General features: G+C 37.2%; 1 long non-coding RNA gene across 1 annotated transcript; it reads right to left on the bottom strand.

Moving 5' to 3' along the window:
* Positions 1–285: 285 nt before the first annotated feature.
* LOC140844005 (uncharacterized) lies at positions 286–18847 on the bottom strand. Its single transcript, XR_012122061.1, has 4 exons — positions 15112–18847; positions 14399–14589; positions 12174–12435; positions 286–10217 (listed from the first exon to the last, which is right to left on the bottom strand). It is a non-coding gene; the product is annotated as an uncharacterized lncRNA (long non-coding RNA).
* Positions 18848–19871: the final 1024 nt, after the last annotated feature.

Genomic DNA, 19871 nt, shown 5'->3' with positions numbered 1-19871 from the left:
AACAAGGCACCTACAGATTCAGAGTCTGGTGCAAACCCACCTGGTTTACAGGTGGCCGTGTCCTCACATGGCAAAGGGGTGAGGGAACTCTGTGGGTCTCTTCCACAAGAACACTGATCCCATTAATGAGGACTCCACCCTCATGACCTAATCACCTCCCAAAGGCCCTGACTCCAAATACCATGACACTGGGGGTTAGGTTTCAATATGTGAATTTGGGGGTGGGGGGGACATTCACTCTATAGCACCCATTTAACATACACAATAAAAACTCGGAAAAACAAGTTTCTGCATAGAGATGTTCATTTATTTTCTCATCGATGATAAGGTCTTGTTTGCAGCTGTATCCCTGATATTAGGAATGTAACAGACACCAGTTAATATTTGATAAGTAAAAAAATAGTTTCTCATTAAATATTGTGGCATATTAAAGCTCTAACATGTCACAATTACTCAGACTGAACCGACTAAATGGAACTAGACTAGTTCTGATTCATACCATGGAGACAGAGCTAGTTGTTGTAAATTATTAGTGAATTCACATCTAGATAGGGTGATATTATTAGGATTGTTACTGACCTCAATAGGACTGTTTGCAGAGAAGTATTTTTCTATAGTTCTTCAGTTGCTGCTTCTTCCATGAAGAGTTTATATAGTTTAAAAAAAAAATTCTCCCCAACATAGTTAAGAAATGTGAATACTTATAAATATGAAAAGATTTAGCTGTGTACTATACTAATGATTTATTACTTTAGTCTGAATATTAACATATCTCTGAAAAGTAACTTTATTATTACCAAAGATAATATATCTATAATTTGATAACCTTTATTAACAAAGCTGACTCTGGATTCAGGAAAATCCTTTCTCTATCAGGGTTAGAAATTCATACATTTAAAACTACAATATTTAATATCTCCATATGGGAAAATAGTAGAAAATATCCAACTTTGTAACCATTAAAAGAGTTTAATTATTCAGAAGATTTTTAACAGTGGAATTTATTTCACTGACAAGGAGATTATTAAATGTTCTAATGGAATCATTCATTTGAAACAGACTTTCATCTTACAATTAATTTTCCAATTATCAAAGTGTTAATTTAAATGTTCATATATTTTTCATGTAATTAATAATGTAACTGAAATTCACAAAGTTCAATATCTAGTGTATGTGTCATTGTATGGCTTACTTTGTGATTGGACCAAGAATATACAGTTTAATATATATCTCAAGGAATACACTCCTCGAAGGAAAACCCATTAGGCTATCATCAGACTTCTCAACAGAAACCTTACAGGCCAGAAGGGAGTGGCATGATATCTTTAATACAATGAAGCAGAAGGGCCTTGAACCAAGAATACTATACCCAGCAAGGTTATCATTTAAATTTGAAGGAGGGATTAAACAATTTTCAGATACAGAAAAGTTAAGAGAATTTACCTCCCACAAACCACCTCTACAGTGTATTTTGGAGGGACTCCTATAGATGGAAGTATTCCTAAGGCTAAATAGATGTCACAAAGAGCACAGAATATGATTCATAACATACAAAGAATAGAGGAGGAAGAAAAAGGAGGGGAAAAAAAAGAGAGAACCTTTAGGTTGTGTTTGTAATAGCACACGAAGTTAGTTAAATTAGACTGTTAGTAAGGGAATTACCCTTGAACATTCAGTAACCACAAATCTAAAGCTTGCAATGGCAATAAGTACATACCTGTTGATAACCACCCTAAATGTAAATGGACTGAATGCACCAATCAAAAGACATAGAATCACTAAATGGATTAAAAAATGAGACCCATCTATATGCTGCATACGAGAGACTCAGTTCAAACCCAAAGACATACACAAACTGAAAGTAAAGGGATGGAAAAAGATATTTCATGCAACTAACAGGGAGAAAAAAGCAGGAGTTGCTGTACTTGTATCAGACAAAATAGACTTCAAAACAAAGAAAGTCACAAGAGACAAATAAGGATATTACATAATGATAAAGGGAGCAGTCCAACAAGAAGATATAACCATTATAAATATCTATGCACCCAACACAGGAGCACCTATGTATGTGAAACAAATATTAACAGAATTAAAGGGGGAAATAGAATGCAAGGCATTCATTTTAGGAGACTTCAACACACCACTCACTCCAAAGGACAGATCAACCAGACAGAAAACAAGTAAATAGACAGAGGCCCTGAACAACACATTAGAACAGATGGACCTAATGGACATCTACAGAACTCTACACCCAAAAGCAAAAGGATACACATTCTTCTCAAGTGCACATGGAACATTTTCAAGAATATGTCATGTACTAGGCCACAAAAAGAACCTCAGTAAATTCAAAAAGATTGAAATTCTCAGATCACAAAGGTATGAAACTAGAATTTACACAAAACAAAAAAGCCCACATACATATGGAAACTTAACAAAATGCTCCTAAATAATCAATGGATCAATGACCAAATAAAAACAGAGATCAAGCAATATATGGAGACAAATAACAAGAATAATTCAACAACACAAAATCTGTGGGATACAGTAAAGTCTGTGCTAAGAGGGAAGTATATTGCAACACAGGCATACCTCAGGAAAGAACAATCCCAAATGAACAGTCGAAACTCACAATTAATGAAACTAGAAGAGAAAGAACAAATGAGGCCCAAAGTCAGTAGAAGGAGGGACATAAAGATTAAAGCAGAAATAAATAAAATTCAGAGGAATAAAACAATAGAATCAATGAAAGTAGGAGCTGGTTCTTTGAGAAAATAAGCAAAATAGATAAACCCCAAGCCAGACTAATCAAGAAAAAAAAAGTCTGCACACATAAACAGAATCAGAAATGAGAAAGGAAAAATCACCAAGGACACCACAGAAATACAAAGAATTATGACAGAATACTATGAACAATTATATGGTAAAAAACTGGATAACATAGAAGAAATGGACAACTTTCCAGAAAAATACAACCTTTCAAAGCTGACCCAGGAAGAAACAGAAAATCCAAATAGACCAAATACCAGCAAAGAAATTGAATTAGTAATCAAAAAACTAACCAAGAATAAAACCCCCAGGCCAGATGGTTTCAATGCTAAATTTTATCAAACATTTACTGAAGACATAATACCCATCCTCCTTAAAGTTTTCCAAAAAGTAGAAGAGGAGGGAATATTCCCAAACTCATTCTATGAGGCCAACATCATTCTAATACCAAAACAAGGCAAAGACACCACACGCACACAAAAAAAATTACATACCAATATCCCTGATGAACATAGATGCAAAAATACTCAAGAAAATATTAGTAAACCGAATTCAAAAATACTTCAAAAAGATCATCCATCATGATCAAGTGGGATTCATCCAAGGGATGCAAGGATGGTACAACACTTGAAAATCTATCAACATCATCCACTATATCAACAAAAAGGACAAAAACATGATCGTCTCCATAGATGCTGAAAAAGCATTTGATAAAATTCAACATGCATTCATGATAAAAACTCTCAACAAAATGAGTATAGAGGGCAAGTAGCTCAACATAATAAAGGAACAGGCAACATTATACTTAACAGCTAGAAGCTGACAGCTTTTCCTTTAAAGATCAGGAAAAAGACAAGGATGCCCACTCTCCCCACTTTTATTCAACAAAGTACTGGAGGTCCTAGACATGGCAATCAGACAACACAAAGAAATAAAAGGCATCCAGATTGGCAAGGAAGAAGTCAAACTCTCCCTGCTTGCATATGACATGATATTGTACATAAAAAACCATAAAGAATCCACTCCAAAACTACTAGATCTAATATCTGAATTCAGCAAAGTTGCAGGATACAAAATTAATACACAGAAATCTGTTGCATTCCTATACACTAATAATAAACTAGCAGGAAGAGAAATCAGGAAAACAATTCCACTCACAGTTACATCAAAAAATACATAAAATACCTAGGAATAAACCTAACCAAGGGAGTGAAAGACCTATACCTTGAAAACAATGGGACACTCTTAAAAGAAATTAAAGAGGACACTAATAAATGGCAATTCATCCCATGCTCTTGGCTATGAAGAATTAATAATTGTCAAAATGGCCATCCTGCCCAAAGCAATTTACAGATTCAATGCAATCCCTATCGAAATACCTACAGCATTCTTCAATGAACTACAGCAAATACTTCTAAAATTCATATGAAACCACCAAAGACCTTGAATAGCCAAAGCAATCCTGGGAAGGAAGAATAAAGCAGGGGATATCTAGCTTCAAGCTCTACCACAAAGCCACAGTAATCAAGACAATTTGGTACTGGCACAAGAACAGACCCATAGACCAGTGGAACAGACTAGAGTCCAGATATAAACTGAAGCATATATGGTCAATTAATATATGATAAAGGAGCCATGGATATACAGTGGGGAAATGACAGCCTCAACAGCTGGTGTCAGCAAAACTGGACAGCTACATGTAAGAGAATGAAACTGGATTATTGTCTCACCCCCTACACAAAAGTAAACTCAAAATGGATCAAAGACCTGAATATAAGTCATGAAACCATAGAACTCTTAGAAAAAAATATAGGCAAAAATCTCTTGGACATAAACATGAGCAACTTCTTCATGAACATATCTCCCTGGGCAAGGGAAATATAAGCAAAAATGAACAAGTGGGACTATATCAAACTAAAAAGCTTCTGTACAGCAAAGGATACCATTGGTAGAACAAAAGACATCCTACAGTATGGGAGAATATGTTCATAAATGGCAGATCCGATAAAGGGTAGACATCCAAAATATATAAAGAGTTTACACACCTCAACAAACAAAAAGCAAATAATCCAATTAAAAAAATGGGCATAGTATCTGAACAGACACTTCTCCAAAGAAGAAATTCAGATGGCCAACAGACACATGAAAAGATGCTCCACATCACTAATCATCAGGGAAATGCAAATTAAAGCCACAGTGAGATATCACCTCACATCAGTTAGAATGGCCAACATCCAAAAGACAAGCAACAACAAATGTTGGAAGGATATGGAGAAAGGGGCACCATCCTACACTTCTGGTGGGAATGTAAACTAGTTCAACCACTGCAGAAAGCAGTATGGATCTTCCTCAAAAAACTCAAAGTAGAAATACCATTTGACCCAGGAATTCCACTCTTAGGAATTTACCCTATGGATGCAGCAATCCAGTTTGAAAAAGACAGTTGCACTCCTATGTTTATCGCAGCACTATTTACAATAGCCAAGAATTGTAAGCAACCTAAGTGTCCATCAGTAGATGAATGGATAAAGATGTGGTTCATATACACAATGGAATATTATTCAGCCCTAAGAAAACAAATCCTACCATTTGCAACAACATGGATGGAGCTAGGGGGTATTATGCTAAGTGAAATAAGCCAGGCAGAGGAAGATGAGTACCAAATGATTTCACTCATCTGTGGAGTATAAGAACAAAGAGAAAAATGAAGAAACAAAACAGCAGCAGATTCACAGAACCTAAGAAAGGGACTGGGGAGGATGGGTGGGAAGGGAGGGATAAGGGGGAAAATGGGGAATTACAATTAGCACATATAATGTAGGGGGGTGGGGACATGAGGAAGGCAGAATATACAGAGAAGACAAGTAATGATTCTATAGTATCTTACTATGCTGATGGACAGTGACTGTAATGGGGTATGTGGGTGAGGACTTGATAATAGGGAGAGTCTAGTAACAATGTTGTTCAAGTAATTGTACATTAATGATATCAAAATAAAAATATATAAAAATAAAATAAAACTATTAAAAAAACAGTTTAGAAGGAAAAAAGAGGCTGTCATTTCCTCATTGTATATCCATAGCTCCTTTATCATATATTAATTGACCATATATGTTTTGGTTAATATCTGGACTCTCTGTTTTGTTCCACTGTTCTGTGGGTCTGTTCTTGTGCCAGTACCAAATTGTCTTAATTACTGTGGTTTTGTGGTAGAGCTTGAAGTTGGGAAGCGAGACACCCCCTGCTTTATTCTGCCTTCTCAGGATTGCTTTGATATTCAGAATCTTTTGTGGTTCCATATGAATTTTAGAACCATTTGTTCCAGTTCGTTGAAGAGTGGTGTTGGTATTTTGATAGGGATTGAACTGAATCTGTAGATTGCTTTAGGCAGGATGGCCATTTTGACAATATTAATTCTTCCTAGCCAAGAGCATGGGATGAATTTCCCTTTGTTAGTGTCCTCATTAATTTCTCTTAAGAGTTTCTTGTAGTTTTCAGGGTATAGGTCTTTCACTTCCTTGGTTAGGTATATTCCTAGGTATTTTATTCTTTTTTATGCAAGTGTGAATGGAATTGTTTTCCTGATTTCTCTTTCTGCTAGTTCATCATTAGGTTTTGGAATGCAACAGATTTTTTCAGATTAATTTTGTATCCTGCAACTTTACTGAATTCAGATATTAGATCTAGTAGTTTTGGAGTGGATTCCTTATGGTTTTTTATGTACAATATCATGTCATCTGCAAATACTGACAGTTCGACTTCTTCCTTACAAATCTGGGTGCCTTTTATTTCTTCCTTTTGTCTGATTGCCATGACTAGGACCTCCAGTACTAAGTTGAATAAAAGTGGGGAGAGTGGGCACTCCTGCCTTGTTCCCCATCTTAGATAAAAAGCTTTCAGTTTCTCACTGTTAAGTGTGATACTGGCTGTGTGTTTGTCATATATGGCCTTATTATGTTGAGGTACTTGCCGTCTATACTCATTTTGTTGAAACTTTTTATCATGAATGGATGTTGAATTTTATCAAATGCTTTTTCAGCATCTATGGAGATGATCATGTGGTTTTTGTCCTCCTTTTTGTTGATGTGGTGCATGTCATTGATGGATATTCAAATGTTGTACTTTCATTGCATCCCTCAGATTAATCCCACTTGATCATGGGGTATGATACTCTTGATGTATTTTTGAATTTGGTTTGCTAATATTTTGTTGAGTATTTTTACATCTATGTTCATCAGGGATATTGGTCTGTAATTTTCTTTTTTTGTGGATCTTTGCCCAGTTTTCATATTAGAGTGATGCTGGCTTCATACAATGAGTTTGAAAGTATTCCCTCCTCTTCTATTCTTTTCAAAAACTTTAAGGAGAATGGGTAGTATGTCTTCTCTAAATGTCTGATAAAATTCAGTGGTGAATCCATCTGGTCTGGGAATTTTGTTCTTGGGTAATTTTTTGATTACTGATTAAATTTCATTGCTGGTAATTGGTCTGTTTAGATTTTCTGTTTCTTCCTTGGTCTGTCTTGGAAGGTTTTATTTTTCTAGAAAGTAACCCATTTCTTCTAGATTATCCAGTTTGTTAACATATAGATTTTCATAGTATTCTCTTATAATTCTTTGTATTTCTATGGTGTCCCTCATGATTTTTCCTTTTGTCATTTCCGATTCTGTTTATGTGTGTAGATTCTCTTTTTCTCTTAATAAGTCTGGCTAGACATTTATCTATTTTATTTATTTTCTCAGAGAACCAGCTCTTGATTTCATTGATTTTTTTTTCTATTGTTTTATTCTTTTCAATTCTATTTATTTCTTCTCTCATCTTTATTATGTCCCTCCTTCTGCTGACTTTGGGCCTCATTTGTTCTTCTTCCAGTTTCAGTAATTGTGACTTTAGACTATTCATTTCAGATTGTTCTTCTTTTTTTAAATAGGTCTGGAGTGCTATGTACTTTCCTTGTAGAACAGCCTTCACTGCATCCCACAGAAGTTGGGGCATTGGGCTGTTGTTTTCATTTGTCTCCATATATTGCTTGATCTCTGTTTTAATTTGTTCATTGATCCATTGATTATTTAGGAGCATGTTGTTAAGCCTCCATGTGTTTGTGAGCCTCTTTTTTTTCTTTTTACAATCTGTTTCTAGTTTTATACTTTTGTGATCAGAGAAGTTGTTTGGTACAATTCCAATCTTTTTTAATTTACTGAGGCTCTTTTTGTGGCCTAGTATGTGGTCTATTCTGGAAAATGTTCCTTATGCAGTTGAGAAGAATGTGTATCCTGCTGCTTTTCATGTAGAGTCCTGTAGATGTCTGTTAGGTCCATCTGTTTTAGTGTGTTGTTCAGTGCCTCTGTGTCCTTACTTATTTTCTGTCTGGTGAATCTGTCCTTTGGAGTGAGTGGTGTATTGAAGTATCCTAAAATGAATGTATTGCATTCTATTTCCTCCTTTTATTCTGTTAGCATTTGTCTCACATATGTAGGTGCTCCTGTGTTGGGTGCATATATATTTATAATGGTTGTATCATCTTGTTGTACTGCCCCCTTTATCATTATGTAATGTCCTTCTTTGTCTCTTGTTACTTTCTGTGTTTTAAAGTCTATTTTGTCTGATACAAGTACTGCAACACCTGCTTTTTTCTCCCTATTGTTTGCATGAAGTATCTTTTTCCATCCCTTCACTTTTAGTCTGTGTATGTCTTTGGGTTTGAGATGAGTCTCTTGTAAGCAGCGTATAGATGGATCTTGCTTTTTCATCCATTCTCTTACTCTGTGTCTTTTGATTTGTGCATTCAGAAAATTTACATTTATGGTGATTATCGATAAATATGTACTTATTGCCACTGCAGGTTTTGGATTCATGGTTACCAAAGTTTCAAGGGTATCTTCTTTACTATCTGTCTAATTTTAACTCACTTATTATGCTATTATAAACACAGCCTGATGATTCTTTATTTCTCTCCCTTCTTATTCTTCCTCCTCCACTCTTTATATGTTAGGTGTTTTATTCTGTACTCTTTTGTGTTTCCCTTGACTGTTTTTGTGGATAGCTGATTTTATTTTTTGCCTTTAGTTAGTATTTGGTTGGTCTGCTTTGAGAATCCCCTCTAAAATTCTTATATAAGAGCCATGGACTGTGCCTTCAAATATAATTCTGTTATTAAAAATGACTTAGAAATGAAACTTTATTGAGGACATTTTTATGTCATATTTGAATGACAGGGTTTTTTAGTAGTGTTTCTAAATGTGAACTCCTTTTATATGGCCTAGTTTCCCTCATTCAAATCCCTAACTCATTTACTGAAGATGTAATTTGTGCAAAGCATTATGCCAGGTGTTAAATGACACTCCTTCCCTAATGTGAATCATTAACCTGGTGAAACCTAAGTGCATCAGTATAATCTTGGAAGCTTTTATAAACACAGATTCCTAGGTCCCTATGCAGATATCCTGACTCAGAGGTAGGTGGGGAACATCTGAATTTTTTTAATCTCCCGAAGTGATTTTACTGCAGAAGCAGTTTTAAGAAAGATGCTGTAAATAAGTAAAAAATGTAGATGATATGGCTCTCTCTTTTAAGGGGCTCACACTCTAGTTATGAAACTGTACCACATACTGCTATCATTATATCATGGGAAAATTGTGGTAAATGCTGTTAAGAGAATTACAATTGAACCTCCATGATAGGACTTTTTCCTGATAGCCTAAAAGAATGCTCTATGACAGGGGTTCTCACTTTTGGGTCCATGAAGTACCAAGAGGTCCATGGATAGTAGGAGGTTGTTAGTCTTTATTTCCACTAAATTCTAACTGAAATTTGTAATTCTCTGCAATTATTAATGTAGGCCAAAATTAGCAATGTCTCAGATCACAATAGAGATCTTAAACTATTGTTTACTCTTACCACTACTTCAAAGTTTTCAGTAGTTACTGTTACATAATGTGCTACCAAAAAGCACAAATATATGTTGTGCATGTACAACTATACACAACTCTTTGGTTTCTTACTAATTACATGTGGCCTTTTTCTTAATTATTCTGAGGTGTCGTAAATGGTTAAGAATGTCTGATCTGATAGAATAGTGGACACAGAGAGGATTTTACCAATCATTTAATCCATCTTCTTCATTTTAAAATTGAAAAATGAAGTGTAGTGAACACTGTGGTTGACTTACCTCTCCCCTAATTAGTTTTTATAATTGACTTCAAATCAAGGGCAGAATTGGATTGTTTAAAGAAAATACCAGCCCTCCTACCAGTGATTCTCCTGGAATGGGCTGCTGCAGGGGTGGAATGCCAAACTTTTCTGAGAAAATTCTATTTTTTTCCTTAAATAAGAGAGATAGGATACCATTCTTTGTCCTCCACTTAAGTGAGTATGAAGAAAAGTCCCCTTTTTTCGCTGATAGCCATCTTTCAATTGTGGTTGGAGCCATCCTTGTAACAAAAGGGATAAATCTAAGAGAAAAGAGGAAAAGAAGGAAGGTGATTTCTCAACAAACTGATTGATACTGACCCAACTCCACCTTTGCATTCCAGGTTACAAGTTAATGATATGTTCTCAATTGTTATTCTGTATTTTTAAGCCATTGTGAGCTGATTTAAAATTGTTCACAAAGTTGATTTAACATCAGTCCACCTATATTTTTAATTCAATATTAACACTACTGTGTGCCAGATACTTCCCTAAGCAATTTATTTATATTGAAACCTACATTCTTCACAAAACCCTATTATTGTCCCCATCTGTACAGATGAGGGAATCAAAGTGCAGAGCAGTTAAGTCACTTGCCCACAGTGGTCCCGTCAGTAGTGAATGGAACTGGGATCTGGAACCACCAGAAGACTGGAGATCCATATTGGGTGTGTAGCTCCCTGCCGCCCACCCATTTTCTATCTCCCCCAAATCTTACTGCTAGGTTCTATAAAACCATGGGATCTATTTATCTGTGTCTTGATTTTACTTATGCATGTAAGCCCCCTGAGAAAAGATGATAATTGAAAGTAAAAAAGAAAAACTCTTGCATTTGCTTAAAATGTGATGTGTTTTTACATAGTTACAATACCAACATTCTTACAGGAATTGCTGTTTTGTGACCGAGGAACACCTGAGTATGAAGTAAATTAGAAAACTGCATTCTGGGAAGTAAGGGGCTTCATTGGGTTAAGGTTTAATTTGGGGGTAATTTAGTAGCAAATAAGAGGGGAGAAAAAAATGTGTCAATATCAAGCAATGGCCACCTCCAAAATGGTGATGTGGTGGGTCCTAGAGGGAGTCAACATGGGTGAGTATACAAAAGGGTTCTGGGAACTGAGCTGTGGGAAAACAGAAAAGCAACTGGTGAGCCAGAGACAAGTCATTGGGTTTCAATTCAGGACAATTCTAGTTATGGTAGGCAATTCATGTGGCTTGATTTCATTGGCTTTACATGCAAACTAAAAACCACAGGTAGGACTCAGGTGTGCAATAGTCAATACTATGTAATCATTTAAAACCTGTGTTCTAAACTTGTTAAATCAAAACAGTTGCAAAGAGTATTGGCTAAAATAATAGATTTGTAGTTCTTCCCCTATACCGGTTCACACAATGGGTATCATAGAGGAAGAAACATTTGCATTTTAAAGAAATATCCATAATGGGTCTTCAAATCTGGCAAATTTCAAAATTACTGATTTTAGATTAATCAAATAAAAAAAAAGAGAGAGACAATGGTTATGACTATAAAATGGGGGATGCAATCAGTTCAGTGGAGATTTGAATATTCTTTTTAGGTTGGAAACATGTACAACCTTCATTCGTGAGATATTTACTGACTACACACTATATGCTAGCCATTAGTGCTGTATGAAAGTGGCAATTTATGATAAACATATTGTGATTTTTCTTCCCAGAAGTGTTTAGTCAACAGGAGAGATACATCAGTCAATAGGCAATTTTAATACACTTTGATAAATTCAATATCAGAGGTAGGTAGTTTTTTTATAATTTTACAGTAGCACGTAGAAGCTTATGACCTAATGTCAGGAAGCCATGCCTAAAGTGAGAATTGAAAGGCAAAGGAGGGGTATGTGCAGGATATGCAAAGACTGAAGTCTTCCATGGAGTAAAGCCCTATGTGAGGTGGTGGCAAAGCAGGCAGAACAAGGCGGGAGAGTGACAGAGAAAACAGACGATGAAGGGTCTTCAGAAAATACACAGAGACACTGGAGAGATTCAAGCAAGGCATAATCAGGTCTGTATTTCAGAGAGTGACTTCAGAGTAGCGAATGAATTCCAGTAAGACCAAGTTTATACTCAAAGAGGTTAATTAAGAAACTGGAGAAGTAAATCAGGCTTTGATTATCATCACTTTGTATTAAATTTTTTTGGTATGTAATATGATCACAAACTTAGTGGCTTAAAACAACACATACCTGTTTCTGTGGATTAAACGTGGCTTCCCTGCCTTATGGTTTTTTATGGTTGCAAAGTATCAGCCAGGGCTGTCTTCTCACGTGGATACTATGGAAGGGTCAGCCTTCAGTTCCTTATGGTTGAACTAAGAGCTTTGGTGTTTGCTGACTCTCAGCCAGATGCTAACCCTCAGCTTCTAAAAGTTACTGGCAGTTCCTTGCCATGTGACATTGCTCAACATGGCTGGGCTGGTAGAGGCATCCTAAGATCTGTCCGTTGTACCTGAACTTAAAAAAGGTCATTAAGGATGAAAAGAAATGTGTAAGTTCAAGCTGTTGTCAGAGTGTCTTGAGTAAGCTTACATTTTTACATCAGTTACCATTACAATTGAGCAGTTCATGAACCTGCAGAACATTTCTTAAACATAAAAACAAAAGCATCTGACCCTTCGCTTTTTGAGTGATTATTTTCTGTATTAAGTGCAAGTGCTAGGACTATAAAATAATTATCTTCTATGCTGTGTAATGATAATAAACTAGATGTTTGCTCTGAGTAGAGGAAAAGACTTGGAAGGAAAATTCCCCTCCATGGACAGTGAGTTTAAAGACATTCTTTAATTACTAAGAAAAGATGCACCAAGAGTGCCACCCTTTCCCAGAAACACAGCAGGCATTAGTCACAGTCTTGGCACAGAAGCAGATGCTGGAGTCCTGGAACTTCACTTCCAAGTGGTTAAAACCAAGCATTTCATTTCAACATGTCACAGCTATTTGACATTTCAGGAAAGAGATTACCAATTAATTTAAGTAATTTTGCCAAAACCTTAGGAAATTTTTCTAAATTACTTCCACCTTGTAGCGTTGCCAATGTGTCTCCAAATTCTACTTGTCCTATATATGTCCCGAGTGTGTTATTATTCAGAGAGATCAAAAGCCTGTTCAAATCATTCGCAGAAATCCCATAAGCTCTAGCAGTATCCTGGGCAGTTAATAGGACTAAACTAGGAATCTTTCACTTAACTGCAGTGCTGAACGTTCACATTCTTGAATACTGATCTAATGACAGATTACAAAGTGTTCCTCAGTAGGCTTACAGATGAAGTATTATTTTTAACTGATTCCCCTTGTAATTGTTGGTATATAGGAAGGCAAGTGGTTGTTTCATTGGTATTGGTGCTGCTAGGTGATGCCAGTTGGATCTGAAATGCCTTCCTGATCACCAAGGTGTTACATCAGACATGCAAACTCAATCTGCCCCTAGTGAGCCACGACCCCAGTGGGTAAGTCCGAACTGGATACAGAATGTTGCCCACTGACGTGCCGGCGTCATATGGAACAGCTGTGGAGCAGCCTTGTGCTCACTCCCCTTCAGGGAGTTTTATTTTCTCCAGCTTGCTGCTCCTTCAGGCAGGACACATGGGCAAGGAAACCAAGTGACGCTTTGGAGTCTACAAGTGTAAGTTAGACTTTAGAAAAATAATACATGTAGGTAACAAAATAACTATGACAATGCTTGTATGGCTAATTGTAATACTAATAAGATAAACATAATTATGTAATAATGCTGCTAGTAGTAACAATAGCTAATATTTTGGTGGTTCATAGGGGCAAGTCAGAGTGTTGAAGTAGTTAATCACCCTAAGCTAATTTGAATTCCCCGTTTAGAAAAGAAACTAAACTTTGGGTCTATTTATATGTTTTATCCAAAATACCTCACTCATAAGTGCCAGAGGAAGATTCACACTTAGTTGTATCTTCCTCCAAGTTCTTTGAACTTCTTAAAGATATATACTATGGCCAATTTAATTGCAAGGATCTGAAAACTAAAACAATCTGAACAAACTGCTGGTTGAAATAAAAGGGAAATTTTTTAAGAAAAGTATGTTTAGGAATCAGTTTTTACCATCCATATTTCAAAGCATATAATGCTGTAAAAAATATGGCATTTTTTCTGGAAATCATAATTAAAGGAGTTTAATTAAATATAATTAAAACAACCCATTCCTTAATGCTGATAAACAGATCTGGTGTTCTATAACTGTAACTTGGTTATTTATTTCTTCTATTTTTCTAAAGTGCATTATTTTCCTTTAAATGTTTGAGATGATGTATTTCACAGGGTTTAAAAATGTCTGGTCCATTGGGTTGGTTCCACCTTCTCTTTTTCATGTTCACCCCTCAGACAGCACACAAGCACTCTTTGTTATTCCCTGTAGCAAAAAAATGCTTGCCTGTGAAATCATTACCTTCGGTTCTCAATAAAGTCTAAGGCTGTAGCACTCAGCTCATGATTTTTTCCCCCCTATCTTCTTAGCTTGAATTCTGGACACACAGTCTTGCCATTATAAATACTGCCCGTGGGAAATAAGGAAGTACAGCCGCTTGTGTGCTTCACCAACTGACGTGCCAGATGACAGCCAACTGCATAGCATGCAGCCTGTAAAGCAAACAGAAACCACACTGAGGCTTCCATGCATGGAGAATTGTAAGCATAGGCTCACCGTTGCTTTTATTTGAAAGTGCCCAGTTTATTCTACATATTTTATATATCATGTGCTAACCAGGGAACTACAGAGGATGTGAGGAACAGGATAAAGAATATAGAGAAACTGTATGATGTGTGGGAGGTGGGGACAGGCTCGCTGTGAAATCATTGCCTCTTTTTCTACTCACTTTTTTTTTCATTGTCTCCCATTCCCACATACTGAGGACATGTTTCCCAACCAATGATAGTGTCTCAAGTTGGAAGTGAAGTCATGCCTAGTGCATTATCTACAACCGTGTCCTCAAAGCCTTTCTTTTTCTTTCCCTTTCTCTTCTTCATTCCTGGAGAGTCTAATGGTCCAAGCACAGTTGAGAAAGCCTGTGCACTTCTCAATATCCATCATCATTTCAATACAGTCAGGGAAAGCAGAACAGAGCCTTGTGGGGAAAATAATTACACTATTTTTTAAGTTACTGTCTCTCAGCTCCAAACCTACTTTCTCCTCCTCTTTGCGATGGGGCTCCGCGAACTACTTTTCTTATATACAAACGGTTGCCCATCAAGCTTTGACAACGAGGGGAGCCAGAGGAGCCTGCTAAGTTGGAGGAGGAGGAAGAGGCTTGCTCTTTCCTGTTCTCTGCTGGTTTCTGTTGGGCTTCCAACTGCTGTGGTTCCTGCAGGCATCATGTCAGCAAGGCTTCATGTTGGAGTGGCAATTCCTCCCCACAGGGTGGCAGAGGAAGACTGGGAAGTGGAGACAGAAAAGGGGACATGCTCCTTTCCGTGTGTTCCCTGTATGCTTCCCCTGGGATTCCTCCCTGCCTTAGTGTCCTGGGAACATCAGCTCAGCAACACATCCTCCCCCTGCAGAGGCAGTTCCTTCCCATAGCAGCAAGTGAACCCCACTTTCGGTTCCTCCGGCACTCACAGCGCCAGCCGCACTGATGTGGGCACTGTAGACTGGCACTGGAAGTCTGGCTCCCAGCCCTACAGGACCCCTCTTACGAGCTCAGAGGTGCAGCACCAGCTAGCAACACTCCCTTGCCAGAGAGCTGTGGCACGCCAGATCCAGTCTTGCCAAAGGCCATGAGAAATATACCTGAATGACAAATTATCAGGCTCTCTCTGTGAACTCCATAAAGAACTTCAAGCTTTTGTAGAGTGTTTTCAGAGAGCAACTGGAAGATTAAGGTCATGGCTTTAAAGCTGAAGATTTAATTTTTCAGATGATGCTCTTGGTGGGCATTTTTGGACTCTCTTTTAGAGGCTGTTTATATCACTCTGTTCACTAATTTTAACTACTCTATTTTCCCTAAGAGCTTACACATCTTCAATATTGTAAGCTTGTAGAGAGTAGGAACCTTCTGTTATGTATTCTCAGTACATGGGCAGCGCTCAGTATGTCTGAATGCTTACAACAAAGGAATTGTTTGGCTTCGGCTGTAGTTTCTGATTTGTGGACAGCAGGTTGCCAGAAAGGCTCTCCCTGCAGTGTTTGGAGACAGGGTTGTCCCAGAGAAATAGAATGGTAGCTTAATAGCAGCCTTAATGCAAAGTATCAGCAGGGAAGAAAATGTGAGTAGCAGCAAGAAATGGCAAATTGCAGCTTCTACAGGGCAAAGGTAAAAGAGAGCCAAGCAAAACAAAAAGCCCAAGAGACTCAAAAGAGTTATATTAAGATTATATCAGTAAAGATTTCTTAAAACAGCAGTCTCTGGGCCTGCCTATCAGCATCATTAATATCACAGACTAAGAATAGAAGCTGTGAAACCCTAGGAAGCTACCAAAAAGTGGAGAAACACTGAAGGGGTGAATCATACAACTAAAGCAAAGAAAAGCTGGGCCTTGAGGCTTTTTATTCTGCAGCAGCTTCACCCAGAGCAAGCTGCTCACTTTTCAAATGCCTTAAATCAAGCAGCAGGTGTCCACAGCCTCAAGGTAAGAAATATTAAGCAGACTTGAGGCATTGCGGAGGTGGAGCTGGAAGATTTGTCAGGTTGGTTCTCTGCCAATTTTGTTTCTTTTTACTTTCATATCCTAAAAACAGACAGGAATAAAATTCTGGTTCCATATCCCTGTGTTGTGGGTTTCACTGTCATCCTCCACATACAAAGAGGAACGCCCGTTGCTCCTATGACGCATGGACCAAGTTCCAGTCCAAATTCATTTAACTGTTTTAGAGATGTTTATATTCAAAACATTTACATATCTTTTCTCTTCCTGTTTCTTTTTTAAAAAATAGAAGTATAAGGCGGAGATTCATGATCAAGACAAAAAAGGCTACAGTCCACTTACTTTCTATTTACGTGTAATAAATCTTGAGATTAGCATTAGTTCTAGAGATGCTTCCAGAAGAAAATATCCTGGACTCGAGAATCATACGGTCAAAATCTCAGTACTGGGAGGGAACCTAAATGTGACCTAGGCAAAGAAACAGCAGATTTTTCCTGTGAAAGACAAGGTACTGAATATCTCAGGCTTTGTGCACCATACACTTTCTGTCATATTGCTCAACTCTGCCATTATGCCATGGAAGCAGTATCTGCAATATATAATGAGCATGGTTGTTTTCAATAAAATTTTATTTATACATACAGGCAGTAGGCTGGATTTAGCCCTTGGATCAAAGTTTGTGTCCCTTGATATAGGCTATCAAGCCATTTGGTGGAAGAAACTCCTCTAAGATGGAAGCAAAGTGGTCCTGAATATTTGGGCTCCATTTGATTACTCATCTGTTTATTTGTTGGGTATAATACTCCAACAGTTAAGGGCATAAATCTTAAATGTACAGCTTGATATATTTTTGCATATGCATATACCCCTGTGGACACCACCCAGATTGTGATACATTTTCAACAGCCTGCCAAGAAGGCTCTCCTGTCTCCCTGCTGAATCAGTAACCCACAGAAGTGACCCCATTCTTACTTTATCAATATAAACTAATGCTGCCTATTCCTGAGTGTCACATAGATTGAATCGAGCAGATTACGGTATGTTATGTAAGCTTTCTGGTTGTTCAACTTTATGAGGAATTATTTATCATCTACAAAATTCTTGCTCCTCTGTTTGCAGACGACATGATATTGTACATTTAAAAAACCCTAAAGAATCCACTCCAAAACTACTAGATCTAATATCTGAATTCAGCAAAGTTGCGGGATACAATAATACACAGAAATCTATACACTAACGATGAACTAGCAGAAAGAGAAATAAGGAAAACAATTTCATTTACAATTGCATCAAAAACAATAAAATACCTAGGAATAAACCTAACCAAGGAAGTGAAAGACCTATATTCTGAAAACTATAAGACACTCATGAGAGAAATTAAAGAAGATACCAATAAATGGAAACACATCCCGTCCTCATGGATAGGAAGAATTAATACTGTCAAAATGGCCATTCTGCCTAAAGCAATCTACAGATTCAGTGCAATCCCTATCAAAATACTAACAGCATTCTTCAGCGAACTAGAGCAAAAGTTCCAAAATTCATATGGAACCACAAAAGACCCTGAAGAGCCAAAGTAATCCTGAAAAGGAAGAATAAAACTGGGGGGATTATGCTCCCCAACTTCTAGCTCTACTACAAAGCCACAGTAATCAAGACAATTTGGTACTGGCACAAGAACAGAACAATAGACCACTGGAACAGTCTAGAGAGCCCAGATATTAACCCGACCATATGTGGTCAATTAATATATGATAAAGGAGCCATGGATATACAATGGGGGAAATGACAGGCTATTCAACAGTTGCTGTTGGCAAAACTGGACAGGTATATGCAAGAGAATGAAACTGGATTCTTGTCTAACCCCATACACAAAAGTAAACTCAAATGGATCAAAGACCTGAATGTAAGTCATGAAAACATAAAACTCTTAGAAGAAAACGTAGGCAAAAATCTCTTGAATATAAACATGAGCAACTTTTTCCTGAATGCATCTCCTTGGGCAAGGGAAACAAAATAAAAAATGAACAAATGGGATGACAGCATGCTAAAAAGCTTCTGTACAGCAAAGGACACCATCAGCAAAACAAAAAGACATCCTACAGTATGGGAGAATATATTTGTAAATGACATATCCAACAAGGGGTTAACATCCAAAATATATAAAGAACTCATACACCCCAACACACAAAAAGCAAATAACTGTGTTAAAAAATGGGCAGAGGATATGAACAGACAATTCTCCAAGAAGAAATTCAGATGGCCAACAGGAACATAAAAAGATGCTCCATATCACTAATTATCAGGGAAATGAAAATTAAAATCACAATGAGTGGCTCACACCAGTTAGAATGGCCAACATAGAAAAGAATAGGAACCACACATGCTGGTGAGGATGCAGAGAAAGGGGAACCCTCCTACACTGCTGGTGGGAATGTAAACTAATTCAACCATTGTGGAAAGCAATATGGAGTTTCCTCAAAAAACTCAAAATAGAAATACCATTTGACCCAGGAATTCCACTCCTAGGGATTTACCCTAAGAATGCAGGAGCCCAGTTTCAAAGAGACATATGCAACCCTATGTTTATCACAGCACTATTTACAACAGCCAAGAAATGGAAGCAACTTAAGTGTCCATCAGTAGATGAATGGATAAAGAAGAAGTGGTACATATACACAATGGAATATTATTCAGCCATAAGAAGAAAACAAATCCTACCGTTTGCAACAGCATGGATGGAGCTAGAGGGTATTATGCTCAGTGAAATAAGCCAGGTGGAGAAAGACAAGTACCAGGTGATTTCACTCATCTGTGGAGTATAAGAACAAAGCAAAAATGAATGGAACAAAATAGCAGCAGAATCACAGAACCCGAGAATGGACTAACAGATACCAAAGGGAAAGGACTGGGAAGGGTGGGTGGGAAGGGAGGGAGAAGGGGAATAAGGAGCATTATGATTAACACACATAATGTCGGGTGGGGGACATGGGGAAGGCAGTATAGTGCAGAGAAAACAAGCAGTGACTCTATAGCATCTCACTACGCTGATGGATAGTGACTGTAATGGGGTATGTAGGGTGACTTGATAATGGGGGGATTCTAGTAACCACCATGTTGCTCATGTAATTGTATATTAATGATATCAAAAGAAAAAAAAGCTTGCTCTAAAGTGTGAAATTGCAAACATATCTATTACTTCATTTATGTCAAAAAACTATTGAATGATATGGCAGTGGTTATGTAAGTGTAGTAGATCTTTTTATCCCCACCACTGTATT

Source organism: Manis javanica, chromosome 10 (genome assembly GCF_040802235.1).
Source record: "Manis javanica isolate MJ-LG chromosome 10, MJ_LKY, whole genome shotgun sequence".
NCBI classification, from domain to species: Eukaryota; Metazoa; Chordata; class Mammalia; order Pholidota; family Manidae; genus Manis; species Manis javanica.
This window is presented reverse-complemented; position numbering and strand designations above follow the sequence as displayed.